The following is a 7,488-nucleotide window of genomic DNA, read 5'->3' as shown; positions in this document are numbered from 1 at the left end:
TTGTACTCAGTATTCTAAGTGTGGCCACACTAGTGACTTGTATAGAGGCAAAACTAAGTTCTCGTCTTGAACATCTAGTCTTTGGAGTGCATCCCATTATTTTATTTGCCCTGACAGCAGCTGCCTGTCACTGATCATTAATGTGGAGTTTGTCATCTACCAATACATCCAAATCTTTTTCACTGAGTTTTACCCACTGTACATGAATCCAGAACCACAACCACCGTCAGTCCACGAATGCAGCACCAGAACCACCATCACTACAAGAACACATCATCAAGCTTAGTACAGTGATCAATTGCAGTTTAAAGTCATCTCAATCTGCACATTTATCAAGTGAACCTGCAACTCTTAGTAGGTCCTTAACAGCAAAGAGATGTTGAAAATTGTTAATAGTCATCAGACTGCGGATACCTTATAGGTGACATCTTCTCTGATTCAAATGAAAAAATGTAACTTTAAACTCCAGTGGACAAAATCCAGGATGCAAAATTTTAAAAAGTTTTTCTTTGCATTAGCAAAGATTTTTATTATTAAAGTCCATCATAAAATAAATCCACACTTCTGGACAGTAGATAAATAGATTAGGGGAAGGGGGGGGTTAGCCTCTCAGACTACGCGTTTCAGCGAATTAACGCCTTCTACATGGTCTGTCCAACTGAAAATTAAGCTACCAATATATAAGGAAGAGGGGGGAAGGGATGAAAAAAGGAATTAAAATCAAGAGTAAGTCCTCCCATACCCCTATGATGACAAAACCCCAATCAATAGTGATACATGGAAAGAGCATATGAAAAATCAGTTAACAAGTATACAAATATATATATGGGAAAAAAAATGTTCCGACATTCTACATCATAATAATGTCACTAAATAAATATCTTGACACAAAAATACAACAAACAAAAAATATATATATATATGCATAAATATACATTCATCAGATGGATAGATCATCAATTTTAATTATAAATTTATTATTTCTTATTTATTTCTTGTTCGATTCCCTTTAATCCTTCTTTCTTAAAAAAAAAAAAAAAAAACGGAAACACATTCAATAACAAGTAATAAGGTCCTGTCTCTTATTCATGCCATCTGGTGTACGACTACCTAAAGTAAAAATCCAAAAACTCTCCCTATTTAATAATTTGCGTTTATAATTACCGCCACGTGGAGGTGGAAAAACCTTTTCAATGCCCATAAAGGAAAATGAATATGTGTTTCTTCCATGGACTATCACAAAATGTCTAGATGCAGCAGAAATAGTAAGTGCCGTAGTGCTCTCAATATCGCTCAGATGTTTACGAATACGCCTTTTTAAGGGTCCTGAAGTACAACCAATATATTGGATCAAACAAATGGTGCATTCTATTGAATATATGATATAGTCAGAACTACAATTAATAAAGTTGTTAATTACATAAGTTTTTTATAAGCAAATGAAGAAAAAAGTTTCGATTTTTTCGCAAAATGACAGCACTTGCACTTTCTTGCACCACATGGAAAAAACCCTTTCATATCCAACCACGTTGTTGGAGTGGTGGATTTTTCAGAAAAATAACTCGGGGAAAGAATATCCCTTAAAGAAGGTGCTTTTTTGGCAATAAATTCAATTTTGTTATTTCTCAAGATTTCCTTTAATTTTGGGTCCTGATTAAGAATGGGTAAATATCTCAGAAGAATTTTCTTGATATTATAAAAATCTGTACTATATTGTGTTGAAAAAATTATTGTAGATTTTTTAGTATCAGAATCTTTTTTCTTTTTGCCAAAAAGGTCACTACGTTTTACTTCATTAACAATTTTATCCGCTCTATCAAGACACCATCGGGAGTATCCTCTTTTCTTTAATCTCTTACAAGTTTTTAGTTTTTCACTCTCAAAGGTAGCAGGGTCTGTACTATTCCTTTTAATCCTTATTAATTCACCAATGGGAAGATTTTTTATAACATGGGGTGGATGACAAGAATCCGCCGCTAAAATGTTATTAGAGGTTGTAGGTTTTCTAAAAGGTAAAATCTCAACCTTCCCATCTGTATTAGTCCTCAAAGTAACATCCAAAAAATTAATCGAATTTTTGTTAGAACAAAAGGTAAATTTCAAATTGAAATCATTGATATTAATATAATATATAAAATTCTGTAATTCCAATTGTGTACCTCTCCAAATAAACAGCAAATCATCAATGAATCTACCCATCCATACCACATTCCTTTTAAAAATAATCCTGATCTTTTGATACGCCCTGCAGACAAGGGAGGTGCAGTGGTGATCCTTAATGCGGGATTGTATGCTAAACTGAACCTTCTGGTATTGGAGGATAAGGAGATGTATATGGAGTTGAATAGGAATCCTACTAAAGAATTTAATATTGCATTGAAATCATTACTTGAGGAAGGATGTTATACAGGTGCCATATATAAAAATCTTATGGAATATATTTATGTTTGTGATCCTGTTGTCCCGCTCTATCATTCCCTCCCCAAGATCCATAAAAATATATTTCCTCCACCTTTAAGACCTATAGTAGCAGGTATTGGATCTTTAGGGGAGAGGCTGAGTGAGTGAGTGGATTTCTATCTACAACCTCTTGCCTGTAAAATTCCAAGTTTTATTCGTGATACTAAGGCAATTATATCCATGCTAGAGGGGTTTCAGTGGCAGGACGATTATATCTGGCTTTCATGTGATGTTACTGCTCTCTATCCATCCATACCAAATTCTATAGCTTTAAAATCTCTTGTTTATTATTTGGATCATTTCAGTAGCTATGATATTGTCATTAAAGATTTTTTAGCATTAGCAGTTGATTTTTTGTTGTCACATAACTATTTTTCCTTTAATGATCGGTATTTTTTTACAAAGATCTGGTGTTTCAATGGGATCTAAATTCTCCCCCTCCCTTGCAAATATTGTAATGGGGAGGTGGGAAGAATTATTTTTACATAATGATAGTAATCCCTTTAAAAGGAATGTGGTATGGATGGGTAGATTCATTGATGATTTGCTGTTTATCTGGAGAGGTACACAATTGGAATTACAGAATTTTATATATTATATTAATATCAATGATTTCAATTTGAAATTTACCTTTTGTTCTAACAAAAATTCGATTAATTTTTTGGATGTTACTTTGAGGACTAATACAGATGGGAAGGTTGAGATTTTACCTTTTAGAAAACCTACAACCTCTAATAACATTTTAGCGGCGGATTCTTGCCATCCACCCCATGTTATAAAAAATCTTCCCATTGGTGAATTAATAAGGATTAAAAGGAATAGTACAGACCCTGCTACCTTTGAGAGTGAAAAATGAAAAACTTGTAAGAGATTAAAGAAAAGAGGATACTCCCGATGGTGTCTTGATAGAGCGGATAAAATTGTTAATGAAGTAAAACGTAGTGACCTTTTTGGCAAAAAGAAAAAAGATTCTGATACTAGAAATCTACAATAATTTTTTCAACACAATATAGTACAGATTTTTATAATATCAAGAAAATTCTTCTGAGATATTTACCCATTCTTAATCAGGACACAAAATTAAGGGAAATCTTGAGAAATAACAAAATTGAATTTATTGCCAAAAAAGCACCTTCTTTAAGGGATATTCTTTCCCCGAGTTATTTTTCTGAAAAATCCACCACTCCAACAACGTGGTTGGATATGAAAGGGTTTTTTCCATGTGGTGCAAGAAAGTGCAAGTGCTGTGATTTTGCGAAAAAATCGAAACTTTTTTCTTCATTTGTTTATAAAAATACTTATGTAATTAACAACTTTATTAATTGTAGTTCTGACTATATCATATATTCAATAGAATGCACCACTTGTTTGATCCAATATATTGGTTGTACTTCAGGACCCTTAAAAAGGCGTATTCGTAAACATCTGAGCGATATTGAGAGCACTACGGCACTTACTATTTCTGCTGCATCTAGACATTTTGTGATAGTCCATGGAAGAAACACAGATTCATTTTCCTTTATGGGCATTGAAAAGGTTTTTCCACCTCCACGTGGCGGTAATTATAAATGCAAATTATTAAATAGGGAGAGTTTTTGGATTTTTACTTTAGGTAGTCGTACACCAGATGGCATGAATAAGAGACAGGACCTTATTACTTGTTATTGAATGTGTTTCCGTTTTTGTTTTTTTTTATATATATATTTTTTTTATTTTGTTTTTTTTTAATTTTTTTTTTTTTTTTTTTAAGAGAGAAGGATTAAAGGGAATCGAACAAGAAATAAATAAGAAATAATAAATTTATAATTAAAATTGATGATCTATCCATCTGGTGAATGTATATTTATGCATATATATATATATTTTTTGTTTGTTGTATTTTTGTGTCAAGATATTTATTTAGTGACATTATTATGATGTAGAATGTCGGAACATTTTTTTCCCATATATATATTTGTATACTTGTTAACTGATTTTTCATATGTTCTTTCCATGTATCACTATTGATTGAGGTTTTGTCATCATAGGGTTAAAGTATGGGAGGACTTACTCTTGATTTTAATTCCTTTTTTCATCCCTTCCCCCCTCTTCCTTATATATTGGTATCTTAATTTTCAGTTGGACAGACCATGTAGAAGGCTTAATTCGCCGAAACGCGTAGTCTGAGAAGCTAACCCCCCCCTTCCCCTAATCTATTTATCTACTGTCCAGAAGTGTGGATTTATTTTATGATGGACTTTAATAATAAAAATCTTTGCTAATGCAAAGAAAAACTTTTTAAAATTTTGCATCCTGGATTTTGTCCGCTGGAGTTTAAAGTTACATTTTTTCATTTGAATTTTTCGTGGCTGGCTCCTGCTCTGGTCTCCGTGCAGACTTTCTCCTGGATTGATATTGGATCTCACACACCGGGGTGTACGGGTAAGCTGGCTTTGAAAATCTGGAGTTTTTTTTGTATCTTCTCTGATTGAAGTCGTTCCCATCTCTTTTGTCTCCATGCAGTACAGACGTCATGTTGAGATTCCATGCCCACAGCTCATCTCTCCAGACCTCCCTTTTTTCCAGTCGTCTGCAGCACTTCCCAACACTGTGCCCCTAAAAATAAAAGCATCATTATATTGCCCCATAAATAAAAATATCTTCCATGCTATGACCCTCAGTAAATGAGCCTCACTGTGCTTTCTACACAAAATATACCTCCCAACACTGCCCCTCTTCATAGTATTCTCCCCAAACACACTGCTCCTATCCATCATGTCCCCTCTACACTGCCCCACTCCATAATATTCCCCCTCACGTCCTGCCCTTCTCCGTAATGTCCTATATACACACATATATATATATATATATATATATAGTGCCCTGCGAAAGTATTCGGCCCCCTGGAACTTTTCATCCTTGTCCCACATATCATGCTTCAAACATAAAGATACCAATTGTAAATTTTTGGTGAAGAATCAGCAACAAGTGGGACACAACTGTGAAGTTGAACTAAATTTATTGGTTACTTTAAATTTTTGTGGAAATCAAAATACTTAAAAGTGGGGCGTGGAATATTATTCAGCCCCTTTACTTTCAGTGCAGCAAACTCACTCCAGAAGTTCATTGTGGATCTCTGAATGATCCAATGTTGTCCTAAATGACTAAATAGAATCCACCTGTGTGTAATCAAGTCTCTGTATAAATGCACCTGCTCTGTGATAGTCTCAGGGTTCTGTTAGAAGCACAGAGAGCATCATGAAGACCAAGGAACAAAACAGGCAGGTCCGTGATACTGTTGTGGAGAAGTTTAAAGCCGGATTTGGATACAAAATGATTTCCAAAACTTTAAACATCCCAAGGAGCACTGTGCAAGCGATCATATTGAAATGGAAGGAGTATCATACCACTGAAAATCTACCAAGACTCAGCCGTTCCTCTAAACTTTCATCTCAAACAATGAGAAGACTGATCAGAGATGCAGCCAAGAGGCCCATGATCACTATGGATGAACTGCAGCGATCTGCAGCTGAGGTGGGACAGTCTGTCCATAGGACAACAATCAGTCGTACACTACACAAACCTGGCCTTTATGGAAGAGTGGCAAGAAGGCCAATTCTCAAAGATATCCATAAAAAGTGTCATTTGTTTGCAACAAGCCACCTGGGAGACACACCAAACATGTGGAAGAAGGTGCTCTGGTCAGATGAAACCAAAATCAAACTTTTTGGCAACAATGCCAAATGATATGTTTGGTGTAAAGGCAACACAGTTCATCACCCTGAACACACTATCCCCACTGTCAAACATGGTGGTGGCAGCATCATGGTTTGGGCTTGCTTTTCTTCAGCACAGACAGGGAAGATGGTTAAAATTGTTGGGAAGATCAGTGGAGCCAAATACAGGACCATTCTTGAAGAAAGCCTGTTGGAGTCTGCAAAAGAACTGAAGCACACTGTAGCGCCATAACATGCAAATATGAAAAATGAAAAATGAATTGCATTACTGCATTAGAAATATGAAAAAGTGAGAAAGTTTAGCGCATAAAATGGCCAAGTTATGTGTACCTGGAAGCCAGCGTTAAGGCATTTCTCATTTTCCAGGTCCCTGCCTATGCCAATCCTCACTAAGACTGAAGTCTCCATCTGAATGGGAACCTATTAAAAATCCTCTGTTTAGACTGAAGTCTATATCTCTGTGGAGGGGAAGTGGCCCTGCTTTGATTAAAACCGCCTGCGGCTAACAGGTGGAGTGCTCAGTCAGAAAGTAAATGAATACAAATTTCAAAAACTGACCGTCACATCCAAGCATAAACATTGTGTGAACAGGTGCTTAACCTAGAGTCACCAACTCATATACATGCAAGCAAAAAAGGAAGCACACTGTAGCGCCATAACATGCAAATATGAAAAATGAAAAATGAATTGCATTACTGCATTAGAAATATGAAAAATTGAGAAAGTTTAGCTCATAAAATGGCCAAGTTATGTGTACCTGGAAGCCACGTTAAGGCATTTCTCGTTTTCCAGGTCCCTATTCTATGCCAATCCTTACTAAGACTGTAGTCTCCATCTGAATGGGAACCTATGAAAAGTCCTTAGGACTGAAGTCTATATCTCTGTGGAGGGGAAATGGCCCTGGTTTGATTAAAACCGCCAGCGGCTAACAGGTGGAGTGCTCAGTCAGAAAGTAAATGAATACAAATTTCAAAAACTGACCGTCACATCCAAGCATAAACTTTGTGTGAACAGGTGCTTATCCTAGAGTCACCAACTCATATACATACAAGCAAAAAAGGAAGCACACTGTAGCGCCATAACATGCAAATATGAAAAATGAATTGCTTTACTGCATTAGAAATATGAAAAATTGAGAAAGTTTAGCGCATAAAATGGCCAAGTTATGTGTACCTGGAAGCCAACGTTAAGGCATTTCTTGTTTTCCAGGTCCCTGCCTATGCCAATCCTCACTAAGACTGAAGTCTCCATCTGAATGGGAACCTATGAAAAATCCTCTGTTTAGACTGAAGTCTATATCTCTGTGGAGGGG

The sequence above is a fragment of the Dendrobates tinctorius genome, unplaced genomic scaffold (assembly GCF_039654945.1).
Source record: "Dendrobates tinctorius isolate UK_male_01 unplaced genomic scaffold, ASM3965494v1 ptg000287l, whole genome shotgun sequence".
Classification (NCBI taxonomy): Eukaryota; Metazoa; Chordata; class Amphibia; order Anura; family Dendrobatidae; genus Dendrobates; species Dendrobates tinctorius.
The sequence above is the reverse complement of the archived record's forward strand: the minus strand, read 5'-3'. Positions refer to the sequence as shown.